Source organism: Zonotrichia leucophrys, chromosome 2, assembly GCF_028769735.1.
Source record: "Zonotrichia leucophrys gambelii isolate GWCS_2022_RI chromosome 2, RI_Zleu_2.0, whole genome shotgun sequence".
NCBI classification, from domain to species: domain Eukaryota; kingdom Metazoa; phylum Chordata; class Aves; order Passeriformes; family Passerellidae; genus Zonotrichia; species Zonotrichia leucophrys.
In genome coordinates, this window is record NC_088171.1 from 1,593,871 (window position 1) to 1,610,952 (window position 17,082).

Genomic DNA, 17,082 nt, shown 5'->3' on the forward strand with positions numbered 1-17,082 from the left:
CAAACCACAGCACCACCGAGGGCATCTCTGTCCCACCCTCACAAAGGAGCTGGGCTTTGTTTCCAGGATCTCCTGGGCAAGGTTTATCCCAGTTTTACTGGAAAAGGTGCCTTTGTCGGGCATTCCCGGGGTTTTCTCCCTGCTCAGCTCTTGGGGAAGGGGCTGATGGATCCATCTTAGCTGATATCCCGGGAAAAGCGGCACTCAGATTTGGTCTGGATGTTTTGGGTTTGCTGTGGTTGTTTTTTAGTCGGTTTCAGCAACTCTGGTTTATTTTTAGGCCTGGTTTTGGGTTGGTTTTGGAGCTGACCTGGCTGTCCTGTGGTGACTTTGGTGTCTGGGTTAAGTAGGGGTCACATCCAGGTTATTTGGGAATTTTGTTCCAAGATATAACTTAACAAAACATAAACAAGCTAAAAGAATAACCAGATTTGGTTTGGTTTTTTTTTTTTCCCCTTTATTTCTATTTTTTCCCTATTAGAATACTTTTTTTTTTTTTTCCTTAAGGCATTTACCTTTGAACTTGGACTTTTCCAACTGGTTCCCAGTTTTTGATATAAAAAATCAGGAGTTTTGGCGAAATCCCAATCCATGGTCCCTGCCTGTTGTTCAGGGATGTTTTCAATCCTCAATCCAAACCCACAAGAAATTCCCGTTCCAATGGGAACCAATGTCAGTCAAGTGAGCATGGAAAGATTGGTTTGTCACGGGAAAAAAGTTTTCCAGTTCCATAGAGAAGCTGGAAAACTGGAATAGGATTGGGAATCATTCCGAGGGTCTTTGATGGGTTTGGGAAGGGGGCTGTGAGCTTCTGATTCCCAGGAAACCAACATTCCTGGGATTTGCTGATGAGCCTTGGTGGTGTCATCCAGAGGTGTCCCTCCCACCCTTGCTGTGGGGCTCTTGGAATGTTTGGGCCATGGTCCCTGCCTGTTGTTCAGGGATGTTTTCAATCCTCAATCCAAACCCACAAGAAATTCCCGTTCCAATGGGAACCAATGTCAGTCACCAGAGAAGACAAGTGAGCATGTAAAGCTTGGTTTGTCACGGGAAAAAAGTTCCATGGAAGCTGGAAAACTGGAACAGGATTGGGAAAAAATTCTGAGGGTCTTTGATGGGTTTGGAAAGCTTCTGATTCCCAGGAAACCAACATTCCTGGGATTTGCTGATGAGCCTCAGCAGTGTCATCCAGCGGTGGCCCTTCCACCCTTGCTGTGGGACTCTTGGAATGTTTGGGCCATGGTCCCTGCCTGTTATTCAGGGATGTTTTCAATCCTCAATCCAAACCCACTGCCCTTGGAAATTCCCATTCCAATGGGAACCAATGTCAGTCAAGTGAGCATGGAAAGATTGGTTTGTCATGGGAAAAAAGTTTTCCAGTTCCATAGAGAAGCTGGAAAACTGGAACAGGATTGGGAAAAAATTCTGAGGGTCTTTGATGGGTTTGGAAAGCTTCTGATTCCCAGGAAACCAACATTCCTGGGATTTGCTGATGAGCCTTGGTGGTGTCCCTTCCACCCTTGCTGTGGGACTCTTGGAATGTTTGGGCCATGGTCCTTGCCTGTTATTCAGGGGTGTTTTCAATCCTCAATCCAAACCCACTGCCCTTGGAAATTCCCATTCCAATGGGAACCAATGTCAGTCAAGTGAGCATGGACAGCTTGGTTTGTCACGGGAAAAAAGTTTTCCAGTTCCATAGAGAAGCTGGAAAACTGGAATAGGATTGGGAAGCATTCTGAGGGTCTTTGATGGGTTTGGGAAGGGGGCTGGGAGTTTCTGATTCCCAGGAAACCAACATTCCTGGGATTTGCTGATGAGCCTTGGTGGTGTCATCCAGCGGTGTCCCTTCCACCCTTGCTCTGGGGCTCTTGGAATGTTTGGGGAAAGCCAAATGGAATTGATGCCTTGTGCAGGCTGACCTAGAGCAGAGAATGGACAGAGCTAAAGAATAAAGCAGGGATTTATTAAAACCCTCCATGGCTGCACCTTGGGCAGCACCAGAGCCCAGCCAGGGCTGCACCCAAGATGAACCAAAATGGCCCCAAAATGCACGAGCGCTCCCGGGCTCTCTCCCTGGGATCAGTTCTGCTCCATTTGCACCTTGCAGTTCATTGTCCCATCCCAGCTTTAGCCCAGGCAGTCCCACCCTGCTTGTTTTTCTCTCTCCAGCCCACGGGGTTTGTGCTCCTGGGCTGAGATTTGGATCATTTGCCCTTTATAGTAAAAAGGGCACCATTTATAAAAATATTCCTTCAGGATCCTCAATGAAGGAATGATTGGCATCTGACTCCAAGGCTTCAGAATGCTGAACACTCAATTATTAGAACTATATTATATTACATTACAACTATATTAAAGAGCGCTACTACACCATACCATATCATACTTATTGCTAAAATACTAAAGAAAAGTCGTGACTGTCTCCTGACAGTCAGGATACAGCTTTGTGTGACTGGTTAAGGAAACAAAACAATCTTCAGTGGAATCTAATTATCAAATTCTTTCAGGTAAATAATCTTCTAACGCATTCTACATGCCACAAGCACAAGAGTAGTAATAGAGATAAGAATTGCTTTAATTATTCTTTTTAATTATTCTTTTCTCTACTTTTCTTATAGCTTCTCTCTGTTCAGAGGGCACATGAACACCACAGTCCTTGGTGCCCAGCTGGAGCAGGAATTGTTTTGTCTCCCTGCTCTGTGCACAGAGCTCACCATGCCCTGATGTGGAGCTCAGACCCACACACTAAAGCAGCACAGAACCTGAAAATATAAAAATTAAACCCTGAGGCATCCAAATGTTCACTCTGGAAGGAGCCAAGGTCCTTTGCCACAGGATCTGAACTCGGTGGGAATCTGGAGCTGAGCCCAAAAATTCAGGAACGGCTCCATCTCTTGGCCATTCCTGTGGGATGGAGGGAAGAAAAATCTGCATTTCCATATCCCCATGGAACTGGGCCTTTCCTTTTCTCCTGATTTCCCGAGGGAATTGGGACTATTTTATATGGAATTTCCTTACCTGGGTCAGCTCCAGGTGTTAGGGACTGCTTCCCATGTTTTCTCCATCACTGAGCATGGGACTGTGGGATTGGGATGATTCCTGGTGTTTTGGCAGCTCTTGTTGTTGATAAGCTGAGAATGATTCCCAGCGGAATTGTTTGTTCCTTCTTTTCCCACTAATTTAAAAAAAAATCTTTATCTTTCAGGACAAGATAAGCACCGAGAATTCCGGATACTGGCCTTGGATTTCCATCTGCTGGAATTTCCCCTTGTTTTTCAGCCCAGACTCCCATTCCAGAGCTCCAAAATGGGCCGAAATCCCTAAAGATATTTGGATATTTTTGTTTAGTTTGCCTTGCTCCTCCGTGGGAAGAGGGTGGAACCTGTGGAGATCCTATGGAAGAAACTGGAATGTGAACGATGAATCCCTGGGAATTTCTTGAGGATGAAGGATATAAACAGAAATACAAAAGTCAGGAAAAAGGAGGAATTCTTTTCATTAATAAATCGATCAAAAAATTATTGATCCCTTTTTCCATCCCAAACTCCACCTTTTCCCTGTGTTTATGGGACACCAGTATAAATTCCAGGAATATCCTTCATCCTTCGGGAAAAACTGTGAAATTCCCAGAAATCAGCAAAAAACAGAACCTTGCTGATGTTTTTTCCTCTGCTTTGAATGATGGAAAATTAAGGATGTAAAAGAAAAAAAAAAATCCCAAATTAAAGCAAAATTTGCTAAAATCCATCTTTTCTCCATGAGGATTCCTTCCCATTCCAATAATTTCCCTAGGAACCAAGGAAAAGTCTTCCCCAAAGGAAAATTGGAAGTTGTTCTAATAAACACACCTCAGTCCTGGAGTTTTTGCAGTAAAAAATGGGATTTTTCGTGTCTTTGTTTCCTCATTGTTTCTTTGTCTGTGTGAGGGAAGGGGAAAAGAGATCCTGAGAAAAACCTCAGCAGAGGCCAAGGAAAGCTGAGAAGCATGGAAAATCACACGGATTAGGAGAGCTCCTTTTCTGGGGAATAATAATTGAAAAAGTAAGGGGGAAAAAAAAAATCCTCTGGGGCTGGAAAAAGGAGAGGCCAGGAGCTGGTGGAGCTTTTTAGGGAATGCCGAAGAACCTGGATATGCAAAAATCCAGGAGCAGAAGGGGTTGTTAAAACAGGGAAATTCTGAGTTTAATGGAGGGAAGATCAGCGGAATATTAGAATTCTGGGATACAGAATTCCATTTCCTTTCCTTTCCTTTCCTTTCCTTTCCTTTCCTTTCCTTTCCTTTCCTTTCCTTTCCTTTCCTTTCCTTTCCTTTCCTTTCCTTTCCTTTCCTTTCCTTTCCTTTCCTTTCCTTTCCTTTCCTTTCCTTTCCTTTCCTTTCCTTTCCTTTCCTTTCCTTTCCTTTCCTTTCCTTTCCTTTCCTTTTTCCTTTCCTTTCCTTTCCTTTCCTTTCCTTTCCTTTCCTTTCCTTTCCTTTCCTTTTCCTTTCCTTTCCTTTCCTTTCCTTTCCTTTCCTTTCCTTTCCTTTCCTTTCCTTTCCTTTTCCTTTCCTTTCCTTTCCTTTCCTTTCCTTTCCTTTCCTTTCCTTTCCTTTCCTTTCCTTTCCTTTCCTTTCCTTTCCTTTCCTTTCCTTTCCTTTCCTTTCCTTTCCTTTCCTTCCCTTTCCTTCCCTTCCCTTCCCTTCCCTTCCCTTCCCTTCCCTTCCCTTCCCTTCCCTTCCCTTCCCTTCCCTTCCTCCTTCCTTCCCTTCCCTTCCCTTCCCTTCCCTTCCCTTCCCTTCCCTTCCCTTCCCTTCCCCTTCCCTTCCCTTCCCTTCCCTTCCCTTCCCTTCCCTTCCCTTCCCTTCCCTTCCCTTCCCTTCCCTTCCCTTCCCTTCCCTTCCCTTCCCTTCCCTTCCCTTCCCTTCCCTTCCCTTCCCTTCCCTTCCCTTCCCTTCCCTTCCCTTCCCTTCCCTTCCCTTCCCTTCCCTTCCCTTCCCTTCCCTTCCCTTCCCTTCCCTTCCCTTCCCTTCCCTTCCCTTCCCTTCCCTTCCCTTCCCTTCCCTTCCCTTCCCTTCCCCTTTTTTTCCTCTTTTTTAGGAATCTTTTATCCAAAGGAAAATTAATATTTTAATATTTTTCATTGCTATTCACGAGGCAATAAATAAATCAATAAAAATCCATAATTTAATTAATTCTTAATTAAAAATCCTTTGCCCCCAAGGTCAACTTTTGTATTTATTCATCCCTTGGGAAGCTGTTTTTAAATAATTAATTAATTAATCGGCCTGCATCTCCTTGATATTCAATATTTTAACTTTTCCAACAGTTTCCTCTGACAGCAAAATTTTCAGCAATTTTTAAAAAAAATTTGTTGCCAAAATTGCCCCTGATTTTAAACCCAAATTTTCTTCAGAACTGATCCCAGGATTAATTTTCCTCAGCTGACCCATTCCATTTTCCTTGGTATTTTTACTCAAGGATTAATCACCCCTTAGAATCTCTCTTTTCCCCTCCACTGCAGATAAAGCAACTCCAAACAATTTATTCAGGAATTGTCAATTTGATCTCAATTCCCAGCTTTATTTAAGACAGAAATTCCTGGAATTCCCTGAAGTTCCTTACACAGCTCTGTCCACCTCTTCTTCTTTAAAGCAAAGTGGCAAAAAAGAATTTGCCTGTATCCCATAAAATCCCATAAAATCCCATAAAAATCCCATAAAAATCCCATAAAATCCCATGAAATCCCATCTATCCCAGGAACTGCTGTGGGATAACGGGCTGCTGGAATTTTCCAAGGAGCTGCCTTGTGGAGCAGCGATCTCCAGGCTGGATTTTCCTCCATTCCCTCCCCTTCTGCTGACTCCAGCCAGCCCCAATTCCCTGGAGGAGCCTCAATTCCGACACAGATAATCCACAAACGACCCCAAAACCTCGTAAACATGGGAAGCACAGCCAAGGAAAACAACTCCCAAAGATCCCAAAATTCCTTCTCCAGCCTGTCCCCAGTGCCACCGGCACGGCCAGGTTGGCTCCGGTTGGGTTGGGAATTTTTACCAGAGGGGAATGTGCTCAGCCCATCCCAACTTTCCCAGGATAAACACGGGACAGATCCAATTCCCTGGAACTTCCCACAAATCCCTCCAGGAGCAGAAGGAACAGCAAACAACGGGGATAAAAAAGGAAAAGCCCGTGGGGACGTGGCCAGAGGGACGAGCACGGAGTGTCCCCAAGGCTGGATAAACAGTCCAGACTCGCAGGGAATTTTTGCAATCCTGTTTTACCTCTGGGCTTCTTTTTAACCAAGAAATCCCAAAAAAAAACCCTCTGGATTTCCCTCTTGAGCAGGGGTCCAGTGGGATAAACAGATTCAGGAATTTCTGGGTTTGTTTGTAGCTCCTACAGACAATTCCTTATTCCAGGTTTCCCAAAAAAATGTCCATGTATGACAGTCCCAGCCACAATATCCCAAAAAGCCCTGCCAGGTTCAGCTCCTGCCTTTCCCACCTTTAGAACCTCATGGTGCTGTCTCTCCAAATCCATGGATTCCAAGGATAAGGTGCAGCTCCTGGGCTGGAGGAGCTCCAAGGCTTCCAAAGATCCATTTCCACGTTGGTGGCTCCATCTCCCAACTGTCTTTGATGAGCCAGAGATTCCCAGAATTGTTTGGGTTGGAGGGGCAGCTTGAAGATCCTGGAATTCACTCACCAGGGGTTTGTGCTGGGGCCAGCTCTGCTCAATGCCGTTATTGATGACATGGATGAGGGATTGAGGCTGTCATCAATAAATCTGCAGGTGACACCGAGCTGGGAGCTGTGCCCGTCTGTGGGAAGGCGGGAGGGCTCTGCAGGGAGACCTGGAATGGTTGGAGGGATGGACAGGGTCTAACAAGGTGAAGTTTGATAATTCCAAGGGCCCAGTCCTGCATTTTGTATAATGATTGTAAGGGCTCTACCACAATGACCTCCGTTTGGAGCTCAGTGATCTGTGCTTTCACAGAATCACAGAATCACAGAAATTCTACGTTGGAAGAGACCTTTAAGATCATTGAGTCCAACCCATTTTGGCCACAATAATTGCCTGAAACTCTCTGGGCTGGGGATGGTGTGGCTGGACAGTGCCCAGGTGTTGGGTTTTCGGCTGTTTGGAGGGCCTGGAAAGGCCCGGAGTGGCCTTGGGGCAGCCCGCGTATCAAAGGACGAGAAGAGGCTTCAGTTCTTTTCTCGGTCTCGGTGTTTATTAATTGTTTATCTAAAAGATTTTCTCTCGGCCCGACAGAGCTCTGCTCAGCAGCCAGCCATGAGCACACTCCCTGCCCTCCGGGTGGTCACCTATCTTTATACCCATGGTTACGTGTACAATATTTATCATTTTTCCCCAATGCCTTTCACCCTTATTGCCCAGTGCACTTTCAGTAATGACCAATCCCAAAGTGCCACCATCACCACAGAAGATGGAGGAGAAGAAGAAGAAGAAGAAGGACAGGACACGCCCCAATTCCTCCATCTTACTTCTCTAAACCCCCCTGTACAGAAATCCTAAACCCTGTGTCTCACCCTCTAATTAACCAATCCCTTCACCATTCACCCCGGTGAAACCCTCCTGTCCTCATACAGGTGTCGTCTCCTGTGTAGGATCAAAGTGCAGCCACCAGACACTTCTGGAACATTCCAGGACTCCCGAGCCCCCCAAGGGTGCTCTCGGTGACACCTCAGTCCTGAGCTGCTGAGATCCCACACCCAGGCACAAAGGGAGGGACAGCAGGGTGGACAGCAGGGTGGACAGGAGCCAGCAGTGGTGGCCAAGCAGGCCAAAGGCTCCTGGCCTGGCTCAGCAATGGAGTGGCCAAGCAGGAGCAGGGAGCTCACTGTGCCCCTGCCCTGGGCACTGCTGGGGTCATATTGAAGTTGGAGGGAGACGACCCACCTTGCGTTGGTCAGCCATCAACTCCACTTTATTGATCAATCAATCACCTTTTATAACAGTGTTAATCAAGTTCATGCACATTGCAAAATCTGAGCTCACAATCGGTCAGAGATAACACACCAACCCTCCCTATGTTTCCAATACCAAGATTTGGGTTCTCAAAATTATTCTTGCTTTCCCAACACAGCCAAAGATAGAACATCCACTTGTTATGAGAAAGCTGCCTGAGAACTCTGATGTGCAAGGCTCTCAAGGCCTTCATGTTTGTCACTTTTACCTGTAATTAAAAATAACCTGAGAACCTCTGCTGTTCACAGAAGCAGGCTGTGAGAACCTGCTCCTCACAGCTGCCTTCTGGGCATCCTGAAAAATCTCCACAGGGTCACACCTCGGGTGCTGTGCCACTCTGGCCCCTCAGCTTGGAGGACCTGGGGACCTGAGCACATCCAGAGGGGACGCGAGGCTGGAGAGGGCTGGAACAAAACCCTGTGAGGAGCCCTGAGGGAGCTGGGGTGCTCGGCTGGAGCAAAGGAGACTCAGGGAGAGAGAGGGGCCTCAGCCCTGCCTGAGCTGCCTGGGCCCATGTCTGTCCCTGTGTCTTCCCTGTGTCTGTCCTGTGTCTGTCCAGGAGCAGGGACTCTTCTGTCTCTGCATGCTGAGGCACAACTGGAGTCTGTGCCCAGCTCTGCCCCTCAGCTTGGAAGAACCTGGGACATGACACATCCAGAGGGGACAGCGAGGCTGGAGAGGGGCTGGGAACACAAACCCTGTGAGGAGCCCTGAGGGAGCTGGGGGTGCTCGGCCTGGAGAAAAGGAGACTCAGGGCTGCCCCCATCACTGCACAGCTCCTGAAAGGGGCCTGTGCTCAGCTGGGCTGGGCTCTGTCTGCAGCAGCACTGACACACCAGAGCACACAGCCTCGAGCTGCACCAGGGAAGTTTAGGTTTTTATGAAAAACCAGGGCACTGGGAATATTTCTGTGTCTGCTCTGGGTGCCCTGACCCCCAGGGCAGCACTGACTCTGACCCTCATCCATGGAGAAAGTTTCCTAAACTCCAGAATAGACCAGAACCCACAAAAGTGTGCAATAGATTATAGAGAGCAGTGTGGGTGTGTCACTGGGTGAGAAATTGAGGTTTTTTGGGGTTTTTAGTGTGTTGTGGATGGCAGCAAGATGGAGGGCACAGGGTGTCATCCTGGGTTTCTTCTTCATGCTGCTTCTTCCTCCTCCTCCATGGGTTTGGGTGGCATTTTGTGATTGGGCAGAGAAGTCCCACGCAGCTCTGTGGGATCAGTTATTGGGTTAAAAGGGGAAATAATCCAGGTGTCAGCTCTTAATGGGATAGTTTAGTCTGAAAAGACCTTGGAACAAGAGATTGTTGCCATTTTGTGCCTTCTGATGAAAAGCTGCTGAACTCCCAGCAGTGAGACTGAGATAAGAAATAATAAACACCTGAGTGTGAACATGAAATAACATCTCCAGTGCCTTCAGTCCAGACCCAGAGAAACCCACACCTGGAACCAGCACAGGGTGGACATCAGGATAAAGTTTTTCACAGAAAGAGTGATAAAGTTCTGGAATGGCTGCCCGGGGAGGTGGTGCAGTCCCCATCCCTGGGTGTGTTTAACAAAGCCTGGATGTGGCACTGGGGGCCAGGGCTGAGTTGAGCTGTTGGGGCTGGGTTGGACTCGATGATCTTGAAGGTCTCTTCCAACCTGGGCATTCTGGGAATTCTGGGAATTCCAGCATGTGAGGGAACTCCTGCCACCATCCCAGATTGCTCCCAGCCCTGCCCAACCTGGGCACTTCCAGGGACAAGGGTTGAACTCCAGTCTGGGAATGACCCCAGGACAAAGCCAAAGTTTGTGTATATTCCCATAAACCCCAAACCGGAATCCGTGAACGGAGTCTTGTGGAGTTCAGCCAATCCTTCCTGGATCAGCAATTCCCAAAGCATCCCACAGGAGATCCTTTCCCACCCTGTCTCCCTGAACCTGGCAAAATCCCCATCCCTGATTTCCGTGGCGCTGACAGAGCCCTCAGTGACATTGTGACATTTTTATGGGATCCTGCATTTCCTCCCCACGGATCAGCCGCAGAACGGAGCTGGATTCCAAACTCGGATATTTGCAACCCCATGGATTCTTTCCCTGCATCATTTGGATCCCCCTCCCCATAATAAATTTAGAGCCTGAGCTGCATCCCTGAATCCCAGCTCCCATTTTTAGGGATTCGATGGAACCACCCTGATTCCCCCTTCACAGATGAGGGAGTTTTATGTCCTCTCCCAGCGTTTTTTCCACATTTCCCTCCTCCTGCTGTTTTTTTTTTTCCCTCCTAGTGGAAAATCGCTCTCAAAGTGCCCTGAGAGTAAAACCCATCAATTAAAACCCTCTCGTTAGCAAGGGAGGAATTCCACAGCCTTGAGTTTGCAGATGGAGAGGAGAGAAAAAAACCAAAAAAAAAAAACCAAAAAAAACCCAAAAAAAACCAAAAAAAAAAAACAAAAAAAAAAAAAAAAAACAACAAAAAAACAACAACAAAAAAAAAAAAAAAAAAAAAAAAAAAAAAAAAAAAAAACCAAAAAAACCCCAAAAAAACCCAAAAACAAAAACAAAAAAAACCAAAAAAAAGGGATTTTTGAATTCCTCGCTTTTGAAATTCCAGCGTGATCCAACTCCCAGGTCGCTCCATCCTTAACGGGCCATTAAAAGCAATGTTCAAAACACAGAGGACATCATCATCCCCTCAGGAAAGTTAATGGAGCAGAACGTTCAGCTCCGAGTTTTCCCCGTGTCTGCCCCGGGAATGTTTGTTCGGAGAGGCTTTTAATGGAGAACAGGTGCTGGAGGCAGAAATTTGGGAATAAATGGAGTGGAAAAAAGGGGCCAAAATAGAGCAGGCAGAGAGCAGGTTGCAAATTCCAGGGAATATTAATGCTTGGGTTTGAGGGAGAAATGGTGTTTTTGTGATTTCCTGAGGTTTTGAAGCTCCCTGGAATCGATGTGGGTTTTTTTCCTTACAAACAGTTCAAAAAAAATGAAAATGTTCTTTCCAAAGGGAGTATTTCAGTGTTTTGTGTTCATACCCTTATTTCTCTTCTTGGTCTGGAGAACAAATGGAATTTTCTTTCCCAGTTTTTTCTCCTTTCCCCACGTTTTTCTCCTCCAGTGCCAGCAAAAGAAATCGGTGGCAGGAAAGCTGGAAAAAGGCAAAAGGAGGAATTTATTTTAAAACCTGTTATTAGATTGATCAGAACTGATAGGACAACAGCAGGAATTGTTAAGGAATTATGAAAAATCTTCTTTATTCTGGGAAAATCCTCCATAGGATGAAATTCTGGGTAGAGCTGGAGGAATACCAAGGACAGCAAAGCGAAAAAGCTGCAGATTTTGGCCCAAAAACCCCCTCTTGTTACAAAAGCATCACCAAGGGATGGATCCTGCCTGGATCCAGAAGATCCAGACCGGTTTATTCCAGGAATTTGAGGAGCAAAGATCAGAGCACTTCTTGGAATATCTTTTTTTTTTTTCCAACTCATTAAGAGTTTGCAGAAAAATTTGGGATGGTGAGAGAGCAAGGAACAGAGACTTTGGCCAAGCAAAGCCTTGTGGATTATCTGGGATCTCTCTGGAACTTGGCTCTTTCCTGGAATATTATTAAGGATCAAATTATTTGGAATTAAAACCAAAAAACGAAGACAAGAATTAGAAATAATTTTCAGTTTCCCGAATTTTTTTTTTGCCTTTTCTACTCCCAGGGAAGAACCGCCATAAGTTTGGGATGCGCATTCTGCCTTCTCCCAGAGAACATTCATTTCTTTGGGAATAAAAAAAACCCCTCGGCCGTGGCATTAATAATTCCCTGCTCCAACCCTAAACCTTGGGAACAGCGCCAACTTTCCAAGGCTCCCGGAGCTGCCCTGGCCCAGCAGCACCTTGGCTCCGTTAGGAATTTTCACACTTCCGTGCACTTGACCTTTGCATTGCAACACTTGGCCCCAAATCTTTTATTTTTCCCTTTTTTTTTTTCTTTTTTTTTAAAGGATTTTGCTCGTTGAAGGAAAAAATAAAATCCCAGTGTCAGCTGCCAGGGAAAGGATTGGGAAAAAATAAAAATTTTATTTAAAAAAATACTTGTGATGAGCTGTTGACATTCCTGGGAACTCCAGGGGTTCCTCAGCAGATGTTTCCCAACAGAAAACACAAGGATGTCCAAATCCCAGGAAAACAAGATTTAGGAACAAGGGGAGAGGAGCAGGAAAAGCAATTCCCGATGGGAAATGAAGGTTTCCAGCGTGGCTCTGGAATTGTGCTGAGGGTGGAGATGGCTCTCCTCGGATTCCCCATCCCTGGAGGTGTCCAAGGCCAGGTTGGATGGGGTTTGGAGCAACCTGGGATAGTGGGAGGTGTCCCTGCCCATGGGGTTGGGATGGATGGATCCTGATTATTTGGGGGATTGAGAAAAACAGGAGCTGTTAATTAAAATAAAAACTTATCATGAGGATTTACACAAGAAAAGTGAAATTGGGGAAGGGCAAATTCCAAATAATCTGAGTTGGGATAGTGGGAGGTGTCCTTGTCCATGGGGTTGGAATGGATGGATCCTGATTATTTGGGGGATTGAGAAAAACAGGAGCTGTTAATTGGAATAAAAACGGGATACTCATCATGAGGATTTACACAAGAGAGGTGGAATTAGTGAAAGGCAAATGGCAGATTCCAAATAATTCCATTTGGGATAGTGGGAGGTGTCCCTGCTCAGGGGGTTGGATCCTGATTATTTGGGGGATTGAGAACTGATGGAAACAGGAGCTGTTAATTGGAATAAGAATGAGATATTCATAATGAATTTACGGAAGAGAGGTGGAATTAGGGAAGGGCAAATTCCAAATAATTCCAGTTGGGATAGTGGGAGGTGTCCTTGTCCATGGGGTTGGAATGGATGGATCCTGATTATTTGGGGGATTGAGAAAAACAGGAGCTGTTAATTGGAATAAAAATGGGATACTTATCATGAGGATTTACACAAGAGAGGTGGAATTAGGGAAGGGCAAATTCCAAATAATTCCAGTTGGGATAGTGGGAGGTGTCCTTGTCCATGGGGTTGGAATGGATGGATCCTGATTATTTGGGGGATTGAGAACTGATGGAAACAGGAGCTGTTAATTGGAATAAAAATGAGATATTCATAATGAATTTACAGAAGAGAGGTGGAATTAGGGAAGGGCAAATTCCAAATAATTCCATTTGGGATAGTGGGAGGTGTCCCTGCCATGGCAGGGGTGGGATGGACAGATCCTGATTATTTGGGGGATCGAGAATAACAGGAGCTGTTAATTAAAGTAAAAACTTATCATGAGGATTTACACAAGAGAGGTGGAATTAGGGAAGGGCAAATTCCAAATAATCTGAGTTAGGATAGTGGGAGGTGTCCTTGTCCATGGAGTTGGGATGGATGGATCCTCATTATTTGGGGGATTGAGAAAAACAGGAGCTGTTAATTGGAATAAAAATGGGATACTTGTGATGAGGATTTACACAAGAGAGGTGGAATTAGGGAAAGGCAAATTCCAAATAATTCCAGTTGGGATAGTGGGAGGTGTCCCTGCTCATGGGGTTGGAATGGACAGATCCTGATTATTTGGGGGATTGAGAGAAACAGGAGCTGTTAATTGGAATAAGAATGGGATATTCATAATGAATTTACAGAAGAGAGGTGGAATTTAGGGAAGGGCAAATTCCAAATAATTCCAGTTGGGATAGTGGGAGGTGTCCCTGCCATGGCAGGGGTGGAATGGACAGATCCTGATTATTTGGGGGATCGAGAATAACAGGAGCTGTTAATTAAAGTAAAAACTTATCATGAGGATTTACACAAGAGAGGTGGAATTACGGATAGGCAAATTCCAAATAATCTGAGTTAGGATAGTGGTAGGTGTCCTTGTCCATGGGGGTGAAATGGACAGATCCTGATTATTCGGGGATTGAGAACTGATGGAAACAGGAGCTGTTAATTGGAATAAAAATGGGATACTCGTGATGAGGGACAGGGTGCCGAATTCCCAAAGATTTGTGTGGATCCTGGTGTCCAGAAATGATCTCCCATGGGATTGTGACAGGGCAGAGAGCCTGGGGCTCCAGGACTTCATTCCAGGTGCTGCTTCCAGCAGCCTCAAGGAAACAGAACTGCTCTTGAGAGGAGCAGGATTTTCCTTGGCTCTGCCTGGCCCAAGGCATCCCAGGAGCCAGGCCTGGCTTAGCCATCCCTACGGGAATGCTGGGGCTGTTCCAGAACCTTCCAAGTCAAAGGGAATCTCCCCACGGACTCCAGCAAACCTTGCATCTGACCCACTCATGCAGGAGCACCCTTGTCCAAGTGGGAAAACCGTTTTCCTTGAATTCCTCGGTGTAGAACAATCCCAGAATTCCTTCTTTCTAATTTCTCCCTCCCCTCCACTTTCTAAATTTTTCTCCTTGTTTTTTTTTTCTCTCTCCTTTGGCAGCAGCTGCTCTGGAAAAGTCACAGAAGAAACACGATCAGGATGTTTTCCTCGCTCGTGGCTGCCCTTGGCGTTATCCCGAGGAACTGGGCTGCTCCCTATTGTCCATCATTCCCTATTTCATGCGGAATTGTTATCAGGGGCTCCAGGATCATCAGGAAAAGGCTTTTGATTGGATTGCTGGGATTTATTTCCCCTTTTTGAAGCCAGCTGGGATTGAAATCCAGACCCAAATCACTGCAGCATTCCACAGAATTCCATAGTTGGAGGCATCCAGGAGTTGTTGTGGATAAACACGGGGTGGATTCCGTCGGCATCCAGCAGGCGCTTAACGAACCCTCCTCGGTTCCACATTCCCCACCATTCCCACAAGGAATGTGAAGCCCAGGAGGTGTTTCCTCCCTAAATCCCCCTGGGAATTAAGAAGGATTGGGAAGGGAGATCCAGCCCCCTTTGGGTGCTGAGCTCGGCCTCGTTATTTGCGAAAAGGCTTTAAAGCAATTCCGGCCGGGAGTGGCCTCCTCGCCATAGAGTTTTGGGAATTCCGTGGTATTCCAGGCAGGATTTAGGATCTGGGATTAATAAATAAATAAATAAATAAATAAATAAATAAATAAATAAATAAATAAACAAAGCTTCCAAGCTGCCATGCACCTATTCAAATCCAAAAATCCACTTATCCAGCAGATTTCTTGGAAATCATTGGGCTGCCTTGGCTTGCAGCTCCTGCTAATTAATGGAGCAAGGGAATTATTTATGGCAATTAAACAACACCCCCGACCTCCTCTCCCTGGAATGACTTCTCAGTAGTTTATCAAAAATCAGAGATGGCTCCTTATCAAATTCTTATTCCCACTGGATGAACATCCCTGGATGAGTTCAGGCTCTGGAAATGAACAACAAAGGAATTGTTCTTATTTATCTCAGGGAGGATCGCAAAATCTCAGCTCTGCAAAGAGGAATCCTGGCAATTTTTGGTTTATTAGAGCAATTTTCTTTGCTATAATTTTCTCCCTGAAGAAAATAATAAAAATAATAAAAATAAAAATAAAAATAAAAATAAAAATAAAAATAAAAATAAAAATAAAAATAAAAATAAAAATAAAAATAAAAATAAAAATAAAAATAATAATAAAAATAATAATAAAAATAATTAAAAATAATAATAATAATAATAATAGTAATAGTAATAATAATAACAACAACAACAATAGCTGTGGTTTATAAAATTCCAGGAGGGTTTTTGTGGGAAGGAATCTTAAACATGATCCTGTTTTACCCCCAGATGGGCAGGGACACCTTCCACTATCCCAGGTTGCTTCAAGCCCCATCCAACCTGGCCTTGGACACTTCCAGGGATCCAGGGGCACCCAAACTTTCAGAGGGAAGAATTCCTTCCCTATTTCCCACCTAAACCCACCCTCCTTCAGCTTAAAGCCGTTCCCACTTTTAGTCCATGTTTACATTACAAATATTTATGGGGGAAAAGAATCCAGCGCAATTCCCATATTTACCAATCATTTCCTGGGATATTTGGTGCCATCAGACAGTTCCTTTCTGTTGGAAAAGGCAACAAAATGGTCCTTCCATTGTTCAGGGGGAATGGTGCGAATCCCCCGGGATAAATCCATCCCAGCCCATGGATCATTTTGCATTATTGTCATTTAGTGACTTCTGCAGCAGAGATTTGGAAATTTCCGTCCTCTCTTTGCTCGGAGCCACGGTCATCCCAAAACATCGGGTCTTTGCCATGTTTTTTTTTTTTTTTTGTGGGATAGAAACCATGAGGAATTCCAGTGAAAAATCTCCCACTGTTTTGCCTCCATAATTCACTGGAGGAGGGACATTTTAACCTCCCTGAAATGAAAATGTTCTGCTTTGACTTGTTGAAATAAGGCTTTGTTTGGGGTTTTTTCCTCATCAAACTCTGGCTCTCTGATGTGGTGTGGGAGAGCCGGAGCCTCCAAGGGGTTTGGAATCTTGTTTCTTTTGTAGGATGAAAGTTTTATGGCCAAATTACACCTCTTGTCATGGCCCAAATCAATCCCTGTGAAAGAATCCGTGCCTTAGAACGAGCACATGGGGAGCAAAGGCTTCCAGGCCGCTCATCCCACAAGATTTCCACTGCAATTCCCAAAAAGCTGTGAATTCATAGCACAATGCTATGGAACTGACTGGGAAGGAAATCCCTCACACCAGAGGGGCAAAGTGAAACCTTTAGGATGTGATTTTTCAATCAGACATGGATCATTTCCCTCATTCCTCAGGATAATTCAATTTTACAGGAATTTTCAGTGCAGAAATAATTCAGGTAGAAAAATCCTGAGCATTTCAATCCATGGATCCTTTGGAACATTGAGCTCCCAGGAAAACTGTCAGAGCAGGAATTACATCCAGAAGTTTACAGAATCGATGGCTCTCTATATTGTACATTGTATACAATTGTATATTGTCTATATTGTATATTGTCTATATTGTATATTGTCTATATTGACATTGGATTGTCGTGGAATCCTGGAATGGTTTGGGATGGACGGGACCTTAAAGCCCACCCAGTGCCACCCCTGCCATGGGCAGGGACACCTCCCACTGTCCCAGGTTGCTCCAGGCCCCCTCCAGCCTGGCCTGGGACACTTCCAGGCATCCCCAGTTTCTCTGGACAATGGAATCTGCACGTT